At 47.6% G+C, this 27125-nt stretch overlaps 1 protein-coding gene across 1 annotated transcript in view; it reads right to left on the reverse strand.

Annotated features, from left to right (window-relative positions):
- Positions 1–22386, reverse strand: part of TRPM8 (transient receptor potential cation channel subfamily M member 8) — a 70436-nt gene extending 48050 nt beyond the window's left edge. Inside the window, exon 1 of the mRNA XM_064660271.1 lies at positions 22093–22386. The gene's annotated coding sequence lies outside the window, so the exon portion shown is untranslated. The remainder of the gene's footprint in view (positions 1–22092) is intronic.
- Positions 22387–27125: the final 4739 nt, after the last annotated feature.

A 27125-nucleotide genomic window follows, 5' to 3' on the forward strand; every position in this document is an offset into this window, starting at 1 on the left:
TCCTGCCCCCCACTTACCTACTCACCTGTATTCCCACATGTTGGGAATTCCTGGCTGGCAGCCAGGCTGAGGTCTGCTCCAGCTGCTGAGGAGCCCCACATCTGCTCCGAGAAACTCCGGGACAACAGCAGGATACACCAGAGAGAGAAACACCATCCGGGGCAAATAAAAGGTATAAACAGCTTCTGGGAGGAGCAATTGGGTGTCATAAAAGAGACCCAGGTCAGCTGGAACAGAGAACAGTCTTACTCAGGTAAAACTTTTCTTGACGCTATTTCTCAACAGAGTAACACTACCCAGAAACTGCCTTTTTAACTGAGAGCCCAAACTGTTTTCAAATATCAATATAAAAAAAAAACCCCACAATTCTTTCAAACTCAAACCAACATGAAGAGGAAAAAGAGTTTGAGTGTTGGGGGGTTTTTTCCAAACAAGAACCATGCTTTAAAATACCATTTTGTATTCGAAGATCCAGACTCCTTTCTGCCACTAGATGTCCCACAAGTAAGAGGAGAATCCAGATGGAAGTGCTGTGAGCTAATTTGGATTTTTATTCGAGCTGCTTTGAACTCTTAAGTTATTATTCAACTCTGTAAAAGCTTTCTCAGATTTTGATAAAAATCAGCAAAAGATTCTTTCTGTATTGATATGCTCATTTCACTGTCATTTTTGTGGCGTATTAGATGTTAATCCCATATTCAGGTTGTTTCTGTGCTTTAGTTCTGTAAGTTTGAACAATAATACAACTCCAGCAGGGAAGCACTCTAGGGAAGGTATTTCTCCCGTGGCGACACGTCTGTTGATGTTTACTTCAACATTAAAATAAACTGTCAGGGGCTAGAACTGTAAGGTATCACTTAAAAACTACTTATTACGGCTAACATTCTGAGGAGAAAATAGTACAGATAATTTTATGTCCTGTTAGATGCTGGGAACTGTGGATGGTGGAGCATCAAAGAAGGCACCAAGCCATGTGCTGAGTGCTGAGCAGACCCCATGCATGTAAGATATGGTCCCATTGCAGTTATTTGAGGTGGAATAAGATTTTCTTACAAGAAAATAACTTCTTCTTGTTTCTACAGTTGGCCAGAAGTGACAGCTGCATGAGAACTCCTTGCTGCACCATGAGATTTGACCCTCCCCTGGCACAGCTGGAGGCCGTTCCCTCTCCTCCTGTCCCTTGTTCCCTGGGAGCAGAGCCCCCCCCTCCTGTCAGGGAGTTGCAGAGCCAGAAGATCCCCCCTGAGCCTCCTTTTCTCCAGGCTGAGCCCCCCCCAGCTCCCTGAGCTGCTCTCATAGGACTGGCTCTAGACCTTCCACCAGTCCTCCACCTTCCTTTTGTTGCTCCTCTAAGTCCCTGCTCGATGACTTGGCTTCCTTCCATGGGACTGGAAAGCTCTGAAGCCTGACTTGAACTGTCAGCCTGTCAGAAGGTGACAGGATTACATCCACCACTGGCACAGCCCTGTATGCAACAGATATTTCCTGCTACAAGGAGGCCATGATTTCAGCCCAGTGTGGACACCAACCATTTGAGAGCCATATAAATAAACCCTGTTTTTATTTTGCAGAACAGTTTCCTGACTTTCTGTTACCACTCATGTCTCGGCACACAAGCCCCATAAATAAACTAAGGCAGGGAATGTTTTATTCATGATCACAAAGCCCAGCTGAGTTCTGAGAAAGCTTATTGTTGCTTTTAAGGTGTCTCATCTCCAGGCATGGAGCTGTGCAGTGCAGCACATGGGAAGTGTCACAAGTCCCCAGCATAACAAGCTCGGCAGAAGATACACAGCCAGTGTGTGAGAAGGGGCTTCTGTGATCTATTGTCAGGTTGGAATTTGGTCTCAGCTCTGATCTGTGCATTCTGGCTGCTTGATCTAATTATGAGAAGTGACTAGCTAAGGATTAATATGAGAAAGGGGCCAGGGAAGTGACTTTGGCCCAGGAGTCAGCTGACAGATGCCAAATTACACAGCACAATTCCCTTGGTAAGCCTGGGTTTATTTCTGCGACAATTCCCCTCAGCCACAGCAGATCAACAACTCAACAGCACCTGCAGCTCAGGAGCTTTGCCCTCAGGACTGCCAAAACACAGCTAAGCTCAGAGAAATCCTCAGCTTCACTCAAAGGGGTGCTGACCTGTGGAAGCCACAGAGGAGGCTGCCTGTTGGATTTGTCCCTGCTTTTTCAAGGGATACTGAAATGTATTCACTCGAATGTGCAAAGTCAGAAACTGGGATTTGTTGCTTGATCAATACCTGTCCATGAAAACACTTCCTGTTCTTACAGACTGGGGGAGCAAACATTCCAGGCAGCATCAGCACAGGGGAAAATCAGTGAACAGGAAGCTGGAAGGAAGAGGCTGGTGAAGTGCAGAGCCACAAAACCCAGCTCACCAGCAGGACCCCCATGGCACCAATAGCCCCTGGCCACCCTGAGCAGCCTCCTCAGAGGCCTCTACCTGCAGTCCTGCCCAGAGGATCCCTTCCAGCTCCATGCTGGGCACCCAGTCCTGGGCTGAGATAGAGGAGAGATAGGGCTGGGGTCAGGTCTATCTCTCAGGTGACCCCTTGGACTCTTTCTGCAACCTTCCCACAGCCCCTGCTGCTCCTGTCTGGACCCCTGGATGGATCCTGGTCCACCCCCTCATTTGGAGCGAGGCTTCCCATTGACCCTTTTACTGCCCTCAGCTCTGCTGCTGCATCCTCATGGGCCTGAGGAAAAGAGGGAAAGGTTTCAAATGCCAAACACCACCAGGACCATGGTTTTAAGGCATTTAGTGGCTGATTGCACAGGACACTGGCAGCTGTATTTAACAGCCTTCAGTGCCTTGACTGCTCAGAATTTTCACAGGCACAACACCTGTGGAATCAGCCTTCAGGGAAGTCAGGCTTCCAAAGGACAGGAAAGATGTTTCACTTTGCTATCAGCACTTGGAAGTCCCTGTTAAGCACTTCTATTAAGGCCCTCAAGCTTTAATTTATTGTACAATTCTGCTATAGCAGCTTTTGGTATCCTGCTGCCTCCCCTTCCTGATGCTCCTGCCCTTTGGAGAGCCACAGCAGTCCTGCTGGGACTCAGCTGGAGGCAGGATTTGGCCCCGTTTCACCCCCACAGGCACCCCCCAGGTGACTGCAGCAGCTCCCTGCTGACATGCAGACCTGTTCACTCCCCAAACATCCCTCTGGAGGGTCTGCACAGGTGTCACCAACCACTGCCCTTGGACACATCTCATGCTCTCAGAAGTCACTTTGTAGTTGCTGTTCCAAAGCCAATGGACATGGGACAGCCAGACACAGAGCCAGTCCTGGGAGCAGCCTGTTCATCCAAATTCCCCCTGGCACCGTGTGAGAGCAAGAGACAAGGCACTGGCCAACATGTGGAGCTCCAACACCAGGCTGCAGGACAGCTCCTTGAAAACCGGCTGGGTTTGTTTGAACTGTTTGTAAGCACTGGATCAGACACAATAAACACACTGCATTCGGTATTAAGAGGAGACTGAACAGGTCTTTCAATTATGCCTCCCCTGCAAGCTGGCAGTGAATACTTTGATAAACATTCTAAAGGTTGTACCAACACAATCTGATGGAACACAAATCGGAAAAAAACATGTACTTGGCACTATTACTTCCTTATGAATTAGGACAAGAGGACCACAGATTGCTAGTTGGACTCTTTGAATAGTGTTATTTATATTAAGTGCTCCAGTTCCCAAAGTGTTTTACACACACTTAACTCTCACCACACACATACACTCATATTTTAACGAATAATTTCTTCAATAGATTATTCTCCCTTTTAAGACAGCACTGTCAGGGAAGGTCACTGGTTTGGTAGTCCTTAAGCTTAATTCCCTTTAACCCACCAGTCCCAAGTCTTATTTTTCCTATTTGGCTGAAGGTGGAGCTGTCGGGGTGCATGTGCTGACTCGCCTGTGAAAGCAGATGGTGCTTTCCTTCCCCAACAGAGACAAAGGCATTCCCAGAGCAATGAAAACCCTTTCACACTGCCATCCTCTGGCAAAATATGCATTTGCAATATTAATGATAGTTATTTTTGTCCTGTGGCGCACTCAGCCCTAGAAGAATAGTGGGAATCTTTTCCTAGTTCTTGACAAATCTTTATGGGAAAAGATGCAGCAAGTCTTATTAAAATAGAAAGAGGGGTGTTTCCCCCATCCAAGTGCATCTTTTTGTACTATTTTTAGAAAGATAAACATACAGTTATCTATTCAGATACATACACTTATACCAGGATATAAGGCCAACACTATTAGAATGTATGCTTTCCAAGCTCAAGAAGCTACGGGGGGGGGGGGGGGGAAGAGGTCAAAGCAGACTTAACACAGTTGGCTTTTGGGATGTCTGACTAGAGCCAGACACTGGATGACTGATCATGGCTGGAGGTCTGTCCTGTACAAGAATGAGAAGCAACTAAGGACCTGCCAGAAATTTTTGGTACTTTCATGGTTACCTAAGTACCTGGACTCAAAGAAGATCCTGGCATTGCTGGCTGAAGTTACAGCTCTAATCCAGGTCATCAGCAGGAAACTACAGGTTTTACCTGTGGCAAACAAAGAAAGCAATTCCTCAATCACAAACACAAAACACCGTGGGTTTCTGTCAAGCCAGTACAGCAAACGTACATTCCCAGTATCCCTTCTTCCTCCTATCCAATCTAAGGCTGGTTTAAATATCCCTGCGGAGCCCTCATGTTCAGAAATCCCAGCAGGCACTGCTTTAATGAAGATAAAAGTTACCCCAGGACTGTGTCCAGCCCATTCTCTCTGCTATGGGCCTCAGCCACAGCATGAAAACAGAGCAAAGAAACAAACTGCCCAGTGCCATGAGGGTGCAGTGAGAGCTGTACAAGCGACTCCCACAGGGCCATCAGCCAAATAATCCTCCACAGCAAACAACAAGCACACACAGACCTCACCTAGGATTAAAAGCTTGGCTTTAAGTAAAGGTGATAACCCAGGTGTCACGGGGCAACAGTGCATGAACTGGAGATGATGTGATCCAAAAGGCTGATGGAAAGGTGATGCAGGGATTGCTCTCTCATTAACTCTCTGGTCTCAGTGCCAGAATTCAGGAGCAGTCTGTTGGCACTCCCCTCGACCCCTCCAGGCTGGCAGCCTGTTGCCAAGGCTCACAAAGAGCAGCTCCAGGAGCCTGGAACAACTGAAAGCCACAAGATGTGCAGTTTACAATGCCAGTCACACTGTGACAGCAGTGTCACCCCCTTCTGCTCAGGTCTGGTGCAGGAGGAACAATTCACCTTCTCCTTGCCATCAAATCTCAATACAGAGCCTAATGATTCCCCAGGCTTCTGGTTCCCATATGATCCCATCTGCAAATACAGCTCTAATCCCAGCATCCACACACCAGCTAAAGCCTGGGGACTACTCAGGGAAGCCTAGACCCCCACACTTAGTGTCTAGCACCCACTTGCAAATTCAGCTGCACTCAGGAGCTGAGACCTTAATCTGGCATTTCACTCTGCTGCCTTTGCCTGGGTAGTTTTCCTATTACTGTTGTGAATGGCACCTGGGCTCCTCCATAATTAACAGCAGCATAATGCCTACTGAGTGCTTCTAATTTCCTAGGCTGCTTTTTCATGCAAGTGAAAAAAATGTAAGCAGACATGAGCACGGGAGAGGCACAACCCCACACGCTGCTGGGGGAGCAATCATGAGTTCCTGCTTTAAGCAGAGACCAGAAAAGATGAGACTCTCCACCAAAACAGCATAAAAAAGGAAGAACGAACTGGTATCAGGGGATTTCTTTGCACTGAAAGGTCAGTCCATCCTCCCATGGTAAGAGAGCACGAGCCTCCAGTTTTGAGACTGAGATACAGAGACTTAAAATGAACTGAGCTACAGACACATGTCCCACAAGTATCAGATGTCCTGTCTGTCATCTTCTGCCCCACAAATGCCCCCCCCCCAGCATTGTCCAGTGTCTAACACTCATCCAGGCACTGCAGCAACTCCTGTTCCTCCAAATTAAAAGAAAAAACCCAAGTGATTCAACCTCCCAGCCTTAGGGTTGTTCTCTCCCCCAAGTACTGCATACAAATCCTCCCATGAAATTATCTCTTCTTAGTCTCCCTCCTCCTGAGCCTCTTTCATAAGCCATTCACTTATCACAATCCTTTCCATCTTTGTTTTTTTTGGTCCACCTTTTCTCCCTTCCCCCCTCCCCTTTTTTTTTCTTACATGAGAAAAAAGTTCTTATGTAGAGCTGAGGCTTCAGCAGTGCAGCTGCATTTAACTAAGGATTTGGAATTCTGCAAGATGCCCTGGGTTGCTGTGGACAGCATACCAACCAAGCCTCCAAAAAGCTACAGGAAGAGTCACCCACAGCCCCTGGATATCACTGCCTCAGGTCATTCCCACCTACCAGCTGCTGTAGCTGATGTCCTGATGGAGAGGTGATTTTCAGTCTGCCTGGGAAAGGGAAGCAGCTACTGCTGTGTGTTTATCTTTTGGCAAATGCTCGTTCCCTTCAGTCTCCAACAGCCTCCTTTTAACTTCCCTGATAACGAGCACGTTGTTTACAGCAAACATTCACACAGAAGAGCGGCTTAGCCGAGGTCAGGCTCTGGGAGATGTTCCTTAGCACAGCTGAAAGCAGCTGAAGGGATGCACAGCAGGTAATTCTGCCTGTTTTTCTCTAGTATCAAAGAAGCACTATGGAACTATAGATTTTTACATGCAAGGTTCCGTGTTGTTCCCTGTGAGTTTTACCTGAACATCCCCCTCTTTCTCCTACTTTCCATTAGCTCCTAATGCTAAGCACAATATCACAGAATCTCAGAATGGTTTGGGTTGGAAGGCACCTTAAAGCCCCTCTTGTTCCATCCCCTGCCATGGGGAGGGACACCTCCCACTAGCCCAGGTTGCTCCAAACCCTGTCCAACCTGGCCTTGGACACTCCCAGGGATGGGGCAGCCACAGCTTCTCTGGGCACCTGATACAATCCCCATCCAGCACAGCATATCTCTCTGGTTGGTTCAGGTCAGGTGTCCTGGTTGTGCCCTGTCCCTGTTCCTCACCGAGCACAGCTCAGCATTAGCCAAAACACTGCTGTCTTATCAACACTGCCTCAGTCACAAATCCCAAACAGCACCATACAGGCTGCTGGCAAGATAATTAACTGTCCCATCCAAACTAGTACAGTAAGACAAGCATCATTACCTTCCTTTTATATCCTTTAAAAGAAGCCAGTCTAGTCCCACCATTAATTTTATATTGAAATCCTGAGCTTTCCAAATGAATATTGGTACAACAGCAGTCTGAAAGAAATCCATTTCAGAAAACAATTATTTAAAAAAACCCCAACACAGTAGTCTTTAGCACTGATTTTTCAAGTTCAATGCAGCTGCAGCAGGAGTTTCCCTGCATGGCAGTGCTTCTGTGCTGCCCCTTTGGGAATCAGCCTGTCCCTGAAGAATTGACACAGCAGTAGGGACCAGCAACAGCCACCTTCCTCACCCAGGGGAGGTTCAGTAACCAAAAACAATGAGCATTTAGTGCAGTGTCAGCCCTCAGTGGCCTGAGCAGCCCCACCTGGGACCTCTACCCACAGACCAGGACGTCCTCTCAAAGCAGGACACAGTCCTGGTTACAGCAAAGGAGTGCCTGTCTCCAGCACATCTCCTGGATGAATCTCTCAGACTCACATTGTCTCCTCACCTCCAGCCCTGGCTCTGGCCCCATCTCCAGACCATCCTAAACAAAACCCTTCACTTTGCCACAGGCAGTGATGCCTGGACTAAAGCATCCTTTCCATCTGATAAACTCTGGTCCATCTCCACACATGTTGTTTAGAGGCTGATGGGGCCAAAAGCCAGGATTGCTTCTTAAGCAAAGGGTTGTAAAAGACTGGAATGTGCTGCCCAGGGCAGTGGAGTTGCCATCACGGAAAGTGTTCAAAACACAGGTGGATGTGGCCCTTGATGACATGATTAGTGGCCAACAGGGTGGCAGTTGTGTGCTGATGGTTGCACTTAGTGATCTTAAAGGTTTTTTCCCACCTTAATGACTCATTCTCAGGCACACTTCCCGGGAAGTGCTCTAGCTCTTGAAGGGAACAGAGTGAGGTTGTGTTCACTTGCCTTGGTAGGACCATCTTACTGCTGAACTCTCCAGCTCAGTGATCCATCTCCCCTGAGACACTCTGGTGCCACAGCCAGCTAAATCCCTGGAGCAGTGCTCCTCCTGGCCAGGATCAGCTGGCAGGCAGCCTGCCAGCCTAGCAGGGATTTACCTTCATGCCTTTCCATCCCACTAATGGAAGAGTTGTGAAATCAGAGAGGACGTGCCAGGGATGGCTCCAACAGGTTCAGTTCGAGGCTCGTCCAAGGATCTCTGGCATCAGGCAGAGGAGGGGATTTCAATCATTACAGTGAAGCAGAGCCCACTCCAACGGGACTCTTTCACCCCCCAAACCTTATCACAAGAGCTCTTTAACTATACACCCCTCCTTCTCCAGCAGGCTGGATACCCCCATGCACTGCAGACCAAACTTAAGCCAAATTAAATTCTGTCATGAGTAAAAGTAGCCACAAAATTAACCCCCTTCAAACAGCATCACTGTTCAATATGTTCCTCCCTGCTCCTCAGCAGCTTTCTCCCAGTGAATATCCATGTCTGGGGCCCTCCTGGCTTTAACAAACAGATACAGCCTTGAAGCAAGGCCACTGCACAGCACCCACCCCTGGGAAGAGGATGGAAGGACAAACAGCATGTGACAGGTATCCCTCAGTCACGTCAGGTGTCGCTGGGAGGGCACAGGGACACTGCAGCAGCCACACAGCCAAGGAATGTGTGAAACGAGCAGCTTTGCTGCTCCTTTCCTTCCCCAGCTGCACAAGACACATCGGGATCTCCAGGACTCTGCAACAAAGATCAGGAACATCGCTGCCTGAGCAATTACAGAGACCCCCCAAAGTGAAAATGTATCTTCAGCCACTGCGTTCACATGACACCGAATGTTCAACCAGGTAATTAGAGCTTAATCTTTGACGTGGCAGGGAAAACAATCCCCCTCCCTGCCAAGCTAACAGGCTTCCTCAGCCAAACACACCTGAAACTCTTAATTGCGGTTTCAAAGTGCTGAGGGCACAGGTTTAGCCGCTCCCCTCCAGGCTGGGAAGTGCTGGCATACCTTTTTTCGCCATTAAGTGTCTACATTTACAAACAAATCCAAGGCAGAGCCCCAGCACCTGCTGTTTGATGCCTTTCACTGGAGTCAAACAGAGGAACCACAGGGTATTAGCGCCGTGGTTTAACAAAGCCCAGCTACAAACCAGCTGACACGCTGCTGTCGGCACACTCCTCACACTTCAGAGGGGGAAGCACAGTTATTCTTGTAGAATGAAAAACATACAACATACTAGAGATAGACTTGAGTGAGGACTGAAGATAAAAAAGAGGACTACAGCTTAAGGGAAACTGGCACCCAGCTGGGGAACAGCCTGGACCTTCCTGCCATGCTCCACACCACCATAACACAGCTCAGCATCTCATGGGGTTCGATTTGTGTCCATAGAATCCCACACTGGTTTGGGTTGGAAGGGACCTTAAAGCCCATCCAGTCCCACCCCCTGCCACGGGCAGGGACACCTTTCACTGGCCCAGGTTGCTCCAAGCCCCGTCCAACCTGTCCTTGGACACTTCCAGGGATCCAGGGGCAGCCACAACTTCTCTGGGCAACCTGTGCCAGGGCCTTCCCACCCTCAGAGTCAAGAATTCCTTCCCAATATCCCATCCAATCCCACCCTCTGGCAGTTTAAAAACATCACCCCTTGTCACTATCTGCCCATTTACTTTGGAAACACTACAAGTTGAAACCTCCTGTCAACATTCCAAGCTCACACACCATCCTATCCCAGTAGGCCCAGATTCGTCACACAGATCGGTCTGTGCTTGTTCTCACCTTGTTTGCCCCACAGGTGCCATTATCTTTGTTCTCCTTCACTGTCCCCCCCTCCCCATTTTAGCCAGTTTTTTCAAAGCTTTAGTTAAACAGTATCACACAGAACCATCAAATCACCAAGGTTGGGAAAGACCTCCATGATCATCAAGCCTTGAGGAGAACAAGTCATCACCTATGCCAAGGTGCCTTGAATTCAGAACTGCCAATGAAGCATTGCCAGAAGCCACTTCAGAAAGGTTTTCCCTGTAGAAAGATGTTTTCTTCTCCACTGAGATCAGCCTAAGCTTTCTGGTCCAGAACAACAATTCCCACCTGGAAAGAAGCTTACTTTCCTGGTCTCAAATCCCAAGCCAGGGCTGTTCAACTAGTCCTGAAAGAGAACCAATCCCTTTGTGTATCCACCTGTACTGCCTCCAGCATCCCCTTGCAATGTAACACCAGAGTAGATTCTCTGCTTCCCTTATCCTCTGCCTTCCTTAGAAATCCAATTAAAGTTTTTCTTTGTACATCCCAGGAACACCAAATGAAAGTCACAACAAATCTGTATGAGCAACCACTTGCATTTCCTTCTAATCCTTTGTTTTATTCTGACCCTTGTGGAGGACATTTGTCACCAGATGGACACCACTGCCCAAACAGCTTGTCCAGCTGGCAGCAGGGCCTCCCTCACAGCTCCCCAGGAGAAGAGTGAAAACATCTCAAATCCCTTCCACTTCAGCACACCAACGCTTTCTGCTATGCTAAACATTTACACTTGGTAAGAGAGAGGAATCCAGGTGGGAATCCTGCACAAACACAGGACAGGAGTTCCCCAGCACTTCAGCTGTGAGCTCAAGGAGGAGCAAGAGGCAGAGCCCAGACTGGAAGCAAGTTCTCATATTTTGTCACTGTCCAAGCCACTAAAAACTAAACCTGATGCAAGACCACCCAGCAGAGCAGTGTCCCAGCTCCTCCAGAATGCCACTGGCTCAAGTCATTCCACCAAAAGCAGTTAGTTGTTATTACTACTAGAGAGTGACAAAACAGACTAAAGAGCTTGGTAGAGTTGTCATATCCATGTGCTCTGGCTCAAGTGAGGAGCTCAGTCTCCTATGGAAAAATACATTAAGACTGACAGCTCGTTCCTATTCACAGGAAGAGATCCAGCTTAAATCCTAAGAACTGAGTTTACTGACACAGGCTACAACAGATCCAGCTACTGCCTGTGCTGAAGTACAAATTCATTGGGTATGATCAGTGCTGAGCACAGGATGGCCAGAACAGAGCTTGGCTTTCCCCTTTATTCCTCCCCTTCTTTCCCCACCTTATTTTCCCCCTTATAGCCACATATCAGAGTCCCACTGAACACTCCATCCCCTTTCTGCAGGCTAAGGGATCGTGTCCAATATATAACAGGGAAAGGCTTTCGTGTCTAAAAGCAGATCAAAAGTCTCTCCTTCTCTCTGGCTTGGGCACAGCACTACTCAGAACTCACTGTCCCTGCCTCGTTTATTAACCATTAGTGCCAGCTTGGCCACCATTATTTATAACAATTCAGGCCCATAAAAGTTAAGAAAAGGGTTTATGCTTGCCTGGGTGCAGAGGTTAAGTGATACAGTACTGAGCCCTGCTCAAAACACATCTGACACAGGGCTTAAAGTATTTCAGCACTGAACTCCAAATCTGAGCTGTGCCAGTGCTGGCCAAATCCTCCTAAGCCAGCTGGAAGTCAGCCTCTAGGTTTAGCAAAGGGTTAGTGAGGCTTCACAAAATAATGGCCATAAGTTTAACTGAACAAAACATATGGACTTAAAAAACCAGCACAAAATAATCCAATAATTACATCCCAGCAGGGAAAGATGTAATTTAATTCTGTTTGCACTGCTGAGAAATGAAAGCCTCAGCCTTTCTTGTTGACCTGATGATTCTGATTTAAAATCCACTTAGTGAATACAATTAGTGAGACTACTGGGCACACTGGATGAGGTTTGATCAATACTTGCAACTTGTAATCAAGTGCTTGTACCCAGTTATTTGGGCCAATTCAATGATATGCCTGATATCACATTGTCAGCTAAGGAAAATTGTTTGGTATTTAGACAAAAAATCTAAGAGCTAGGAGTCATTTGGGCTATAGTGAAATGGAGTACCTCCTCTTGTTGGGTTCATGGTGCTCATTGCAGGTATGGACAGGTGTCACTTCAGTGCCTAAAGGGGCTCCAGGAGAGCTGAGAGGGTCTTTGGACAAGGGCCTGGAGGGACAGGACAAGGGGGAATGGCTTCCCACTGCCAGAGGGCAGGTTAGATGGGATAGTGGGAAAGAATTCTTCCCTGTGAGGGTGGGGAGGCCCTGGCACAGGTTGCCCAGAGAAGCTGTGGCTGCCCCAGCCCTGGAAGTGTCCAAGGCCAGGTTGGAGCAACCGGGGCTAGTGGAAGGTGTCCCTGCCCATGGCAGGGAGTGGCACTGGATGATCTTTAAGGTCCCTTCCAACCCAAACTATCCTGTGATTCTCTAAGCACAGTAACTGCATGCTGTGCAACCTGATTAAAGTGCAGCTGCTTTTGCTGACAAATCCTGTACCTCAGCTCACAAATGCTGTGTTATTTCTTATTTTTGTAAGTCTCTTATTTAGATATATAGCTTGAGGATAATGCTTTTTGTTGAAGGATTTATTTTGAGCTCATCTTTCCTATTCTCAGTTAAAGAAAAAAATACTCCTGTAATTCTAATTGAGCTACATTAACCTCAAATTTTAAACCGCTTCAGATCACTATTCTTCAACAAGCATGTCATTAACACAGAGGTAACATGAGACTTTTCCATGGGATCATAGAATGGCTTGGTTTGGAAGGGACCTTAAAGCCCATCTCGTTCCACCCCCTGCCATGGGCAGGGACACCTTCCCCTTTTGTTTTCTGTCAGCCTGAAAAAAGCCCTACTCAGTTAAATTATGTTGTAAACGTTTCCCAAAAAGGTTCAATCATTTTTGAGAGCAAGAGGAAGCAAATAACAAACCCACCCTCTCTTAGTGTAGGTTTACACACTTATCCTGCTTCAAAACCAACTCACCTCCAGGGAGCAAATCCCTGGGAATGGAGCAAGACCTCATTTTCAAATTCACTCCATCAGCAGCTTCTGTTCTGCGCTCATAAAACAGAAACAGTTTTGGGGCAAAATAGATACCCAAGCTCCTTAGTTTTTCAATGATTTCTGAGTAGCACTTGCAGACTCATCAGCTGGGTGCCACATGAATTGCAAATGACTGGGGGAAGGTGAGGGGGGAGGAATATAAATCCTGTTTCAAAGGTGTTCAGCCTCAATCCCCACTGAAGGCTTACAAAAATTGTTTGATTCAGCTGCACATGACCTATTTAATATGTTAATATTTGGGACCAGAATGGAGGTGGTATCACAGCTGATAGACACCCCTTTATCCCAAATATGAAGGGGGCTCTTCAGATGCTTAAAACAAAGTTTCTTTTCTGTATTTTACATCAGGCAAAAGCAGGGATTACAAAAGTAGTAAGGCCAGATTGTTCTCTGTGGCTGAATCTCTTGTAGAAAGGCAAAGATACTCCCTCTATGCCAGGGCAGTACCTGAGCACTTACTGGGAAAGTGATCACACAGTAAGGAATTTCCTGGCACAGATTCCCAGGAAGGTTCAGCTTTGAAGTGCAGCCTCCTTGCTGCAGAGATGCTGATGGATAACTATGTTAGTGAGGACCACAGAGCACACACCAGGCAACAGAGGCACCAGGAGACACAGGCCTGACTCAGACTCCTCACCCTGCAGAGAAGGAACTTTGTGCAAACACATATGTGGAAGAGTCATTCCAGCCCACAGTGAACAGCTGTCCAGGAACAACTGGGGAGGGCTCACAGAACCATCATCTCCAACACAAGCACAGCAGACACAGACAGGCCTAGGACACCCATAAAATCAGGCCACCCAGGTTCTCTGCCTAATGCTAAGAGTCCCCATGGAGCCTTATCTTCCCAATTATTTCACTGCAAACCACCACACTCAGATTCCAAGGGTCAGATTTTAAGTCATGCCAACACTGATTACATTGGACCACCAGCTTCTTCCTGAAAGAAACCTGCAGGAAGTTTTAGATCCTAAGAAAGCAATCAAGGCAAACATTGCAACTGTGGAGATATAACTGCATCACTTCCATAGGGAAGGCATCCAGGAATAATTTCCCAAGGTGCAGTCCTGCAGCTGCACACTATTACACTGATATCAACTACAGCAACATGCAATTAAGAGGAGTAGAGGTAAAAAAAAAAAAGCTCTTCCTTAATAGATTCACACGGATATTATTTACAAATTATGTGGAAAGTTTATAAAAATAACTTGTATAAGTGAATTTGGGAAAGCTTGATCCTCTTACTGGAGGCAGGAGGTGGAATGATAACAAACAGCAGGATGCAAGGAACAAAATGAGCACAAGTGCAAAGCCAACAGCTGTTTGTTTCTTGCTCCTCTCCCCTCTATTTCTCTTCCCAGGACAGAAGATCGAGCTCATACCGTAAACAGAAAATGCTGAATGACAGAAAGGAGCACCACAGGCTGGAGCCCTATCCCAGGACAGCTGACCAGAACAGCCAGGCCCCTGCAATCACTCCAGCATTCCCAATCCTCTCTGAAGACATTGCTGTTCACAGCACAGCACTTACTACAGCAAATATGTTGTGGGAAGGCTGCTGTTGAAATCAAGTCTTCAGTCTCAGAGGGAACAGACAAATGATTGATTGGGAAATGCTATCTACCCCCTCTTCCCACCAGTTTCACCCTTGGGTGAAAAAAAAAATCCCTTTTTCCCTCGGCTTGAGCCCACCGGTGAGTGGATCATCTGGTGTTAAATAGCTGCTGTTCTCTGCCACTCCCACACAGACTGACAATCACAGCACAGAAAAGTCACTGCAGAACCTGTGACTGTCCCACCACTGGCAGAACACCCAGTCCTCAAAGCCAGAGACGAACAGAGATGATCCCTTCTCCGAGAAAAGGACACGGAACCACAGGTGCCAGGTGTTGGCACAGGCTCAGTGTTCTTCACCTGAAAGGCGCTGTTTGAGTCACTTCTGGTAACCAGCTGTAATTAATTGCGGCCAATACAGACCCCAGCGAGCGAAATGAGCCCTCCTAGCAGCATTTCACACTTCAGACCGGTAGCTTAGCAACAGGGGTAGAAGAGGAGTGAAAAACCGGAGATTATTGGTTTATTCAAGTATTGGGGAAGAGCCTCACGTGTTAACTGGTTGTTAACTGGGGAAAAAAAATAAACTCTTTCCTCATAGTTTCTAAATGGGGAGTGGGGGCAAAAATTTAGTTTGTTATTATGCTACTCTATTTATAATTGGCAATAAATTAATCTTCCCAAAGCCAGGTCTGTTTTGCCCATGGCTGATGGATCTCCCTGCTCTTATCTGGACCCACAAGGTTTTTCACCTTGTTTTCTTTCTCCCCTTTCCTGCTCAGGGCAGAGAGTGACTGGCTTGGTGGGCAGCTGGTGGCCAGCCAAGGTTCATCCAGCCCAGGTGGAAAGGAGGCTGCAGCAGATCAGAAATCAGATATTTTGCCTGGTGATCAGCTTGGAGGAAGTCGGCTGGGACATTGGTTTATCAGCAAAATGGGCACTGCTCCTACATCTGTAAGGGATTACCTGCCTCTCCTCAAAGGGCAGCTCATTGCACAAGAGAAGAGTTCGGCTAAACATAAAAAAGCAGCTGCTTCCCCAGCCCTGGGGCAAGTCCTCGGCTGTGTTGGCAGCTCAGCATCCTACAGGGCTCATCTCCTGCAAGACTTGTACAGGAGATGCTGGGTTAGCAAAGTGCAGAGCTGTGCTGTGCCAACAGGGACAGACCAGTTGTGTGTGTCTCCCGGGCAGAACCCCACGCCAGGAAGCAAGTCTCAAAAAAAAATGAAAAGGATTAAAAGGAAAGGATAAAGGTACTTAAGCCTTGCTGTTTCATTTATAACAGACAAAAATCAGGGGACAGGGAAGATGGAAAACAGCGAGTAACTGGCCCGGCAAGGGTAAAATGCAGGAAAATAGTGTGCAAGGATCCCTGGCTATCAACTACCCTGCTCCAAACAGCCACCAGGACACTGAGCGTGGGACTTACATGTCATTGTCTGCCTGGTGTCTGAGCTGAGAATAAAAACTTACCAAAAATGCTCAGCTGCAGCTAACTCTGAGCAAAGCCACTGCCCTGGCAGTGCAGTGTCAGAGCAATTCCGTGTGTTTGTGATGAGCCCTTTGTCCTCTTCACAGCCAGTTTCACCCTTTGTGCAGAGCAGTGAACCAAAGCCAACAGACAAATTTAATGCAGGATGAAAATGTGTTTGCCTGCGTGGTTTAGTCAGACCTCATTGCATCATGTTTGGTTCCACTGGAGACAGAAGGATGCACTTGAGCTCCGTCCAGTCACTTCAGTTTTGCTAAATTTGGGAATACATGGCAAGAGTAGCATTTGTGCATCAGCACAGGCACAAACCCGGAGATTTATTTTTCCTGATACAGCTTTCATTGGTACAATATGTGCCACAGAAATACAGAAGGATGAAAATAATCTTAATTCCAGGAATTGTGCTACTCAGAAAGCCTTTCTCAGGCAATGTACAATCACCCATCATACAGTCCTTGCTGCACAAGGTCTTGCCAAGTGGGTGCCTCTCCTCTTTGAGCTTATTTCCTCAGCCAGGGACCTCTGGGACTGATTTCCTCTGCTATCACCAGGGCAGCAAGGACAAGCACTGCTGTTTTAGTGTTTTAGCATTTAGACACAGCCTTCAGGGGTTTTTTGTTGTCTCTACAATGGAGCCCAACTCTCTGAAAACACCTCAAAAAGAAATGCACACCCAGTGACAAAGCAGAGGATCTGTCACAAAACGTGTTAGAGAAGGGGAGTTGGGCAAATAGTAAGTTATGAGTAAACATCCCAGATCAAAGGAAACCAAACCACCCACTACAAACACCTTTGAATTGTGAACCAGCTTTAATGATACCTAAGTTATTGTGCTGCCAAACTTCCATCTGCAAGCAACTGGATGCTACAGTGCTCAGCACACTCAGCCATCAGTAGCTCTTCATCCACATCATCTGTGTTCAAGTTTGCAGTGCTACAAACCCTCACACTTTTTACAGTAAAAGATTCAAAACCTTTTGTTGCCCCTCTGGGGTCATGACCTGTTTGTGAAAGTAACTAATACAAAGGTCATCTCCAGAGATGTTATGTCCTCTTAGGGTAAATTTGATTTTTGGAAGTGCCCCAGCAAAGCTACTGGAGGGGGAAGGATTGCAAAGTCACTACTCCTCTGTGCACAGTGAGGTGCTAACACTGAACTCAACCTCCATCCTTTCAACAACAGGATTCCTGACCAGTCCTTTCTTTAAGCAGCACACACTGAGCACCTCAAAACACACACTGGTACCAAAACACTCCTAGAAGTCCTTCAGCCTGTTTGTCAGTACCACAGAAGCCCAGAATTGGGTTGGAAGGGACCTTAAAGATCTTCCAGTCCCACCCTGCCATGGGCAGGGACACCTCCCACCAGCCCAGGTTGCTCCAAGCCCCGTCCAACCTGGCCTTGGACACTTCCAGGGATCCAGGGGCAGCCACAGCTTCTCTGGGCAACCTGTGCCAGGGCCTCCCCACCCTGACAGGGAAGGATTCCTTCCCAATAACCCATCTAAATCTACCCTTCTTCAGCTTGAAGCTATTCCTCCTTGTCCTACCATGATGCCCAATGCATTTCTGCACTAGCAAATTTTGCAAGCATGATGAGGATCATTAAATACCTCACCACAAGCAACCAGTGTAATTCCCAGAATATTGTCTGGATGATGAAGTAGCATTATTACAGGAGACCTTAAACACAGGGAAATTAAAACACTGGACGGCTGTGAGAAACTCCTGTCATTAAAGGGCTTAGCAAGAACATCTATAGCACTTCTAAAATATGCTTACATGCCATAAATCACTGCCCCACAATGATACATGCACATTATATTCATAACAGCATAATTACAAGGCAATTACCATACAGCAGTAATTAAGGGGAAACCCTGTGTGCCATCCAAGGCAGCTACTTTGAAAGGGACTAAATATACAAGGAAAATATAATTAAGCAACAGAAGGTGAGTTGTTTCCTGATGATAATTACATTACTGGCTGTATTTTCAAGTAGGTCACTCCTAAAACAGACCAGTTCAGGGGAAGCTGAACTTGGGCAGGATTTTGACAGCCACATGAATCCTGGGGCCCAGGTGGCCATGGACTTACCAATCTCATTTGTTAAAAGCTTTAATGGCAAGTAGGTTTTGCCCCTTGGCAGACTTTTGGGCAGCTGCCTAATTTCTGTAATGGCCTAACACAGACCTCAGCCAAAAGCAGGAGTCATTCCACATGGCTGAAGAAAACATTCAGCCCAGGAGAGTTCAACAGTACATGTGATTTTTTTCAGCTGAAGCAAAAGCTAATGGAGGTGAGAGGTGGCTACCTTTCTACACCTGGCAAATAAAATGTATTGAGGAGTAACCCATCAGCAGGAGGAGAAGAGGTGTAGGAAAGTGTGTGTGCAGGGCTCAGGGTGGGTTTAAACACAGCTTGAGCTGTGAGGACCTGCTCACTGGGGACACAGAGCCTGTCTGGGGAGCACAGCTGAGCTCTCCAGCACTGGCATCAGAGGCACTGAAGAATTTAAGGACTCCACTTGGGACAACTCTCTTAAATGCCTTGGACTCCACTGAGCCTGGAGGTGGGGGAATGCAGTAATGAACCCGATTTCTCAGGTCATTCCTATTACAGAAGCATTTTAACCTCTTTGGAGAAGCTGCAGCAACTGGTGAACTCCAAAGCTGAGCCTACAGCTCTATGGCTGGAGAGGGCTGACTGCTATTTTTATACATGTTTTCCTGGGAAAAGCCATCATTTTACAAACAAGTTCAGCTAGAGCAATCATTGTATATTCATTCCCTGCTCTCTCAGAGGACACAGCTTCCAGGATCCTTCCCAAGAACAGCTCCAGCAAAGCACAGATGGATGGCTCTGGATTTGCCCTTCCCCAGGCTGTCCAAGGCAGTGAGTTATCAAACACTAGTTGTTCTCTTCACTGTTATCACCTAATGGGTCACAGATGGCACAAAACATTATGGCATCCTGAATTTTGTGCGCCTTCATGCTGTTGTTTGTTCAAAAAAATTAATCTCAAAGGCTGCCAACCCCTGTCTTGCTCAGAATCACCTTTTCACCTTCTCACCATCTGCTGTCAGACCTCGAGGGCGAGTCAATCCGAGTCCCAGTCTCAGCTGCAACTCACTGGGTTGCATCAAATTCGAAATCCTCCAGCACAAAATGTACCTCATTGCCACTGACACCTCCAGGAGAGGCAGCTCTTCACTCTCCTACCCACCACTTCCAGGAACACTGCAAAGAGAACATGTTGCAGAGGTCTGTGTCCCTGGCCTGAGTCCACCTGCCATAAAGCTTAATCCATTAAAGTCTTTAAATTACAGTGGAAAACGTCCATTATCCCCTGCATGTTCCACCCAGCCTGCCCTTGTTTGCTTTCCATGGCATCACAGGAATACAAAGCCACAAGAAACATCCCAAACATCCAGTCCAGACTCACCTGATCCACTGGCTCCTGAAAAGCTCATCAGGCAAGCTCAGTTATTCCCCATTTCTCATTTAGTACCTCTTTGCTAGCACAGAAGACCCATCTCATTTATTTTGGGCCTCTGCAACTTGAAGAGCCACTTCAAATTCCCCTCTAGCCTCCAATACTTTTTTCATGCCAGTTAGACCAAAAAGAAACATTTGTTGCATGCTAAATCAACAGAAAAAGGGGTGAAAGAAGAGATCTCAGCCCAGATTTCAGCACTGAACATGTCTTACATGGCCTTTTCTGTACAAAAAGCCCAGATAAACCCAAAAATCTGATTATGTAGATTATTCTCTCACGTCACACTCTGAGACTCTTATGCATTTCAAGGCTTCCAACATGCCTTTCAGAGACTAAGGCTTGCATGAGTCCCTTGAGGGAGAGCCAGGAAGGAGGGGGGAAAAAATGTGGATTTATCCTATCATTCAGCAACCACCACAACCCCAGCAGGAAGCTGGGGGAGCCTGGCATCCTGCCATAAGACAGAGCCCAAAGAAAGCTGCTCTGCTTTTAAGCCAGCCACGTGGAAATTAAGCCTGAAACTGCAGTATGGTGAAAGCTGCTCTCTCAGCCCTGTTGCTCTACTCTTAGAGCAGACCTGCTACACCCAGCTCCGAGGGGCCGGGGCAGGGCAGTGTGTGTGGGCTCCTTGTGCCTGCTGAGAAATCCCCCTGAACAGCAAGTCTGCCTGAAAATAGAGCTGATCACCCAAAAGGGAAACACGTGAAGCTGCAGCCAGCCTAAGCAGCAGCATCACCTCCCCTGGATCCTGCAGGTGACACCTGAAGGACGGGGCCATCCGGGAGCACCTGGACAAGCTCCAGCAGTGGGTCCGTGGGAATCTCAGGAGGTTTAATGAGGCCAAAAGCTTTAACCAGGTGCTGAACCTGGGTCAGGACAACCCCGGGATTAATCCAGGCTGGGGATGAACAGAAGGACTTGGGGGTGCTGGTAGGTGAGAGGACAAGGACAGCTTGACAGAGGGCAGGGTTAGATGGGATAGTGGGAAGAAATTCTTCCCTGTGAGGGCAGGGAGGCCCTGGCACAGGTTGCCCAGAGAAGCTGTGGCTGCCCCATCCCTGGAAGTGTCCAAGGCCAGGTTGGGCGGGGCTTGGAGCAACCTGGGCCAGTGAAAGGTGTCCCTGCCCATGGCAGGGGGTGGAATGGGATGGGTTTTAAGGTCCCTCCCAACCCATTACATGTGTGCTCCTCACTGCTCTCCAGCTGGCAGCTTCCCTGGTCTGCATTCAAGCTCCCAAGACCAGCTCTTAGAGCCTTCTCAGGTCTTACCAACTGGTCATTAGTACCCTTGGGACAGCTGAAAAAACAGGTCCCTTCTCCCAAAGTGATGTGACACTCAGCAGCTTCACCAACACAGCAAAGGCCCAGTACCCTTGCACTTCTAAACACCAGCCTTGTCTTTCTCCAGCCCTCAGTAAAAACATGGGAAACTGGTTTAGCCCTTTCTTACTAAGGACTTAGCAGTACTTGGCTGGCAGAATGAAATTAAGAGGCACATGAAATTCTGAAAATCCTTGGAAGAAAATTTTGTCTTTTCTAACGAGTCACTGGTCTGTTACCACTGCCAAAGGAAGGAAAGGGTGAGCCAAGTGCTGCTGTTACCCAGGACTACCCAAATAGCCGTGGGTTTGGTAACCAAGAGGAGATCCAGCTGCACTGGAGGGGCTGCACTGCAGCACAGCAAAACCCAGCCCTGTTTGAACAGCCACTCAACCCCAGCCCCATTACCACCTCAAATCTCAGGTAAAAGCCATGTCTCTGTGGTTAGGTGCTGGCTGGGGCACAGGACCCCACACTGGGAACCTACTTCAAGCACTGTGGAAAAGCTGAGCCAGGCACTTCTGTGCTCCACCTTCTTGTGGTTCAAGGGGAGGGAGAAATAACTCGCTTCCTGGAAGGTGAGAGCCATTACCAGCTGCGGGGACTGACTGCACCCACAGCAGTGTGACAGAGCGGGACTGCAGAGTAGCTACTGCACTACCCTGAAAGACGTGAACGTTTCCCCCCATTTCCTATACTTTTGTTCATACTTTCAACTCCCTCCAGTCCTTCAAAGTTGCAGTTGAGTCACTTGTGGCAGTGAAAAAATGACCTGAGCCTGAATATTTTTGCACAGTGCCTTTAAGACTGATTTGTTTACCTGAAGCTGCTTAAACTATGCAGAGTTCAACTCGAATTTGTTAGACTTGGCTAAAAGCCACTCTGTTCGCTATTGAAAGCAGGAGTGCTATAGAAAGTAAATGCCATCCTATTGTCTCCACAGTTCTGCTAATCTCTTACAAAAAACAAAAAAGTTAAATAAAGAAAGAAATTGTATTTCCCAGTTACTTTCATACAGTGACATACTGTAACACCCCGGCTACACTAAGGATTAAAACACTATTGCCAGGGACGATTTAGAGCACCGTTGCACAATCAAAATAGGAGCACGATGAAACAGGAGGATCGTGCCTAGAGGATTCTCACACACCTGTTTATTACTCTTTGTTTCCTGCGAAGGGAAGAGATCTCAGGGTGTCCTCCGGGTTTCACAGCCCCTCGTTTATGAAAGGCTCGTGCTTTAAGCAGCATTTGGCACTGATTTCACTCGCTTCCTCCTCATCCCCCTTGCTTTTTCCCTTTGATTGTTACTCCAGACTGAAAGGAGTGCAATCCCTGCCTTTTCCCGGAGTGTGTTCGCTGTTCAGACTGCCCGGCCCTCCCCCCTACTCAGCCCTTGCTCCGCGGAGCATCCCCCGCACCGCGATCCAAGCGCCGGGCTCTTTGCTGCTGCTTCCCACGCCGCGGGCTGCTATTGCATCTCCCCGGCCGGCTCCTCCTCTCCTCTTCTCGCTCCCGTCCCTCTTTACATTCACTTCAAGGCCAGCTTCCCTTCCTTGCTGCTGGGCTCACACAGCTGGGAGTGCAGTAAAGCAGGGGGAGGGAGCGGAGCAGGGAGCTTTTATTCAGCGATGCTTCCTTGACCAAGCAGCCGCTTTGAAGCCCCAAGGTCCAATTTCAGCTGCTGAAGTTGCCAGTAATAAAAAACAGCTGAATATAACACTGCTTTCAAATGGCAGGTTTGAGATAAGGGGACTCCACGGTTAAAGCTCTTCAGCTGAAACCTGATTGGAATCTGTAAACACGTTAACTTGGGTGGAATAGTCAATAAGCACTTGCTGGGACACAGATTAGCAAGAAATTCGAGACCCCCAAGGAATCCCCCCTCTCCCTGGTGTGCTCCAAGCCCTGTGCAAGGTGCCGTGGGTGGAGCCCAGGTGAGCAGCAGGGACAGGGCTCAAAGCACCCTCAGCTCTGCTCCCCAGTGCCTGCTGGGTGTTCTGAGGGCTCACACACCTCCTGAGGGCAACACGTGGCATTTCAGAGAATCCCAGGCTGCTTTGGGTTGGAAGGGTCCTAAAGCTCAGCTCATTCTACCCCCTGCCATGGGCAGGGACACCTCCCACCAGCCCAGGTCCTCCAAGCCCCGTCCAACCTGGCCTGGGACACTTCCAGGGATCCAGGGGCAGCCACAGCTTCTCTGGGCAACCTGTGCCAGGGCCTCCCCATCCTGTTCTGATGGGGAAAAACACAGCGGTACTGACTCTCCCAAGGCTTTTTAAAACCTAATCCCCCTTTTTCCTCAGGTCTGTGAGCTCTCAGATGCTCTATACCAGGGTTTGGTCACAGGTCTGAGTTGGGGTAAAGGGTCAGGTAAAGTCCTTCCCCCAAAGACCTGGCTGTGGGTCTCGTGAAGTGCAACTCTGCAAAGAAAGTTTGAGTGCCATGTCTTCAACAGCTACCAAAAAAAAAAAAGAAAAACAAAACACCAAAAAAAACAACACCACACCTCCAGGTCACTACAGGCAAAATATCCCACTGAGATAAAAAACTAAACAGGAATAACAACTCTAAAAATAGCAATATTCAAGTTTACACTTTTGAACAACAATATTTTCCACCCGTTTAGGCAGAACAAATTCCTACCTTATCCAGTGTCTGAATTTACAGTTCCTGGTGGCCATTGATTCATCCAGCACTCCTCTTCCCTACTGCCTTCTCCTGGCCATTTCCTCAGAAAACAAATGTATTCTGCCCCACTACAGCCCATCACTGGAACACACCACTCACAAAACCTGCTCTCAGTAGTTTCCTCTCTCCCTCTCTTTGCATGCACTCTCCTGATATGAGAAGGCTCTTTATGCATGAAAATGTTTTTAACACCATGTCCAAGATGCTTTGCAAACAATGCTTTTTACATAACTGGGGCTTGGGGATTTTTTTTCCTTGTTATTCCTAATGACTGCCATGGTTGTAACTGGAAGGTACAATTTCATTCCTTTTCTGAAGAGAGGAGGCAGAGGGAGCTGATCCTTCCTCTCTGTTCAGTACCAGTGAGGTTACATCTGGAGAACTATTAGCTGTGGGCTCCCCTGTACAAGATGCAGGTTAATGGGAGTAAATCCAGTGCAGGACCAAAAAAATAAGAGAGGGACAAGAGCATGTCTCACATGAGAAGAGGCAGAGAGAGCTGGGACAGCAGGGAACAGCTGGCAAACCTCACCCAAGCCCTCACCCAAGCCCTCACCCAGCCCTCTCTGGGGCTGGAAATGCCAGTAACGTGGAGTTTATCTTCTCCTCCTCACTGGACTGGAATGCTGATTATCTGCAGCTTGTGATGTGCATTTCTCAGAGCTCCAACACATCCCTCCCTGAAGAGCTGGGGGAAAGGGATAAGTCAGCTTGCCTTGAGCAGCATCTGGATCAGCTCTGGACACGTGTGTGTGGGCAGAGATGGTGCTGCACACTGGCTCAATTCATAAAGAAATGTGATTAAATGACTCGAAAAGATGCTGACCATAAACACGCCCTTGTTTGAAGGAGGAAGATTTGATGTGTCTGAAGGACAAATCCTTTCTCATTCCTGTTCCTTTCCAAATGCTGCCTGTGGCTGGCTCAGCTCTCCAGCTCAGCAGTGCTGGACCTGTGCCAGGTGTCACAGCAAGTGAGCTCAGCACCTGACCCAACTGCAGCTTCCTTCACTGCCTAGAGCAGGGGACACCACCTGAGCCTTCCACGCGGTCTGGCTTGGCTTCATCAGTCTTATCTTACAGGTCCTGACCAGTAGCTTTGACTATTCAACTGCTGCATTCTCACACCAGTCACTGCATGCCTGGAGCCAGTAGAGCTCACTAAGCTCTTTTTTTAAAGCTGAATAGAAGCAGCACAAAAAATATCCCCTTTTACTGGGAGTTGAAATTACAGGTGTTCATCACACAGTCACGAAACGCAGTCAACTGACTGATGGTCGAGTGAAAAAATAAAATCAGTTTGGTTTTAAATCACACTTTAAAAACACTTTTTACCTAGGAGAGGTTTGAAAACACAAAAATTGGACTAATATTACATCAGGAAACCCCAAGATAAACAAAAGCTTAATTATGAAGAACAGAAAAAAAGTGACTTTTCCTACTGCCAGATGCCACCCTTCCTAGTGTGTGACCAAACCAAAGGCCTGACAGCACCAACCTGCCATGAGAGATGATTCCTCTTCACAACTCTTACATAAGCATCATAAATCCAAATTATTAATTGCATCCAGAACGTAACACTGAGGGTTGTAAAGCATTGGAACAGACTGCCCTCTGGGCAACAGCAGAATGGGTTAAGTATCAAGTGAATACCCCAACAAGGATGGATTATTCAGCAAGGACCAAGTTAAACCTCTATTCACAGACTCCCCAACTTACAGCAGTTGAGCTCAAATACATAAGAGCTCCAGCTGTCCCTTTAGGACATGACAACATCTCCTTGCTGGGAAAGGATGGCAAGCCCACCTTCCCTCACACTGCAAGCAGTAGCCAGTCTTAAAGCCCCAATATGCTGCTGACCCTGGAAATAGGAGAGTCAGCTTGTCTTCTGTTCTGCCTGTTTCTGCACAGAGCTTGGAAGATTTATTCTCTGCAATAATGAACACAAACACAGCCCTCACTGCTTTCTTGGCAGCTTTATTAAAGCATTGCATGATTAAGTTAAACCATTTCATGTCAAGATTTACACCAACCCTAAAATAAGTAGTTTTGCTATGCATGACTCTTTTACCGAGCTTGGGGGAAATGTTCCCTAACCTGTAAACATAACTGCAGTTCAGAGCTCAGTGCTCACAGCCTCTGAACAGCAGCAGCTTGGCACCCCCAGGAGAGGGCTCTGCTTGGGAGTCTGGAAAACCCCTGTCCTGACAGATTGATTTCCAGAAGGGTTGTCTGACAGCTCCCCAACTTGGCTGTCCAGCTGAGTCCTTCTCCCTGCTCCTTCCTGCCCAGCTGCACTGTGGGCAGCAGTGACAGTGTGGCAACACCACAGCCCCTGGACCCGCTCGACATTCTTGCCTCCAAGATGTCCATTTCTAGTCACAGAAATCCAAATCCAACCCAGGGTTTTTTTTGGCCTCAGGATAATCCTGGAATTGTTTGTTAGACTAACTTAAACTTAGTTCCTAAGGCAAGCTCTAATGGGACATTCCAGGTACCCAAAAGCCAAGCAATGCCAGCTGGCACCTGGCTCTTCTCTGCGTCAAAAGAACCAGCCAAGTGAAAAACCAATGGCCAAGGCAAAGACAGGTTATTAGACCTTGTTAGATTATTGCACTGCCAGTCTCTTGAGTTCCCATGTGATTATTTTACAAACTGAAACACCCAGGCACCAGTAATTCTCCAAAAACAAACAGAGAGGCCTAGACTCAGCATGAGGAAGTGACTTGTTTTCTTAAGCAGTTTTTAAAGGTACAGTCCATCTCTCACAGGGATCTTTTTCCCTCCCTGTAGCTCAGAAGCTCAAGCTGCCCTTACAGATATCTCTGCTCAAGACTTTTCAGGCTGCTTTACACATGGCAAGATTTTGCTCCTGCCACAGACAAGGAAACCAAGCTTTGAGGTTACAGGTGGAAAAACACTGGTTAAAGACACACCTGAAACTTTACTGAGCAAAAAACCTCCAATAAGGAAAGAAAAAATCACAAATACTAGTCAGTGATTACCTGATTCAAAGGACTAAGGAACTTTGTTTGCCTGTGGAGAATATTCCAGAGCAAGAAACGTAAAGAGCTTATATTGGTCCCTTCTCACTGTGGAATTGCCAGCAGAACAACCCTCACAAATGAGGCTGAAGCCCCTCTCACCATCATTTCCAAATTGCACACATGGCAAAGCAATGGGTAATTATTTAACTCACCTTTCAGAAACAGAAAGTCCACCATGGCACCTACATCCAGCTCCTTACCTCAGTGCACTGATTAAAGAGCTGTTTCCATCAGGTGTTTCATCATTCCAGCAATGCTGTACTCATGGTGTACAGGGAGGTGGAAAAGCTGATGGATCACAGGAGAAGGAAATTGCAGCTCCCGGTGCTGTGGCCAAGTTCCCCAGGTTCCAACACTGCAGGAGGTGCAGTGCCTCTCCCAGGAGGGCATTCCTGGCCAAAGCAGGCAAAACCAAGCAGACTTCAATAAAACAGGCTAAACCCCTT

Source organism: Pseudopipra pipra, chromosome 7 (genome assembly GCF_036250125.1).
Source record: "Pseudopipra pipra isolate bDixPip1 chromosome 7, bDixPip1.hap1, whole genome shotgun sequence".
Taxonomy (NCBI): Eukaryota; Metazoa; Chordata; class Aves; order Passeriformes; family Pipridae; genus Pseudopipra; species Pseudopipra pipra.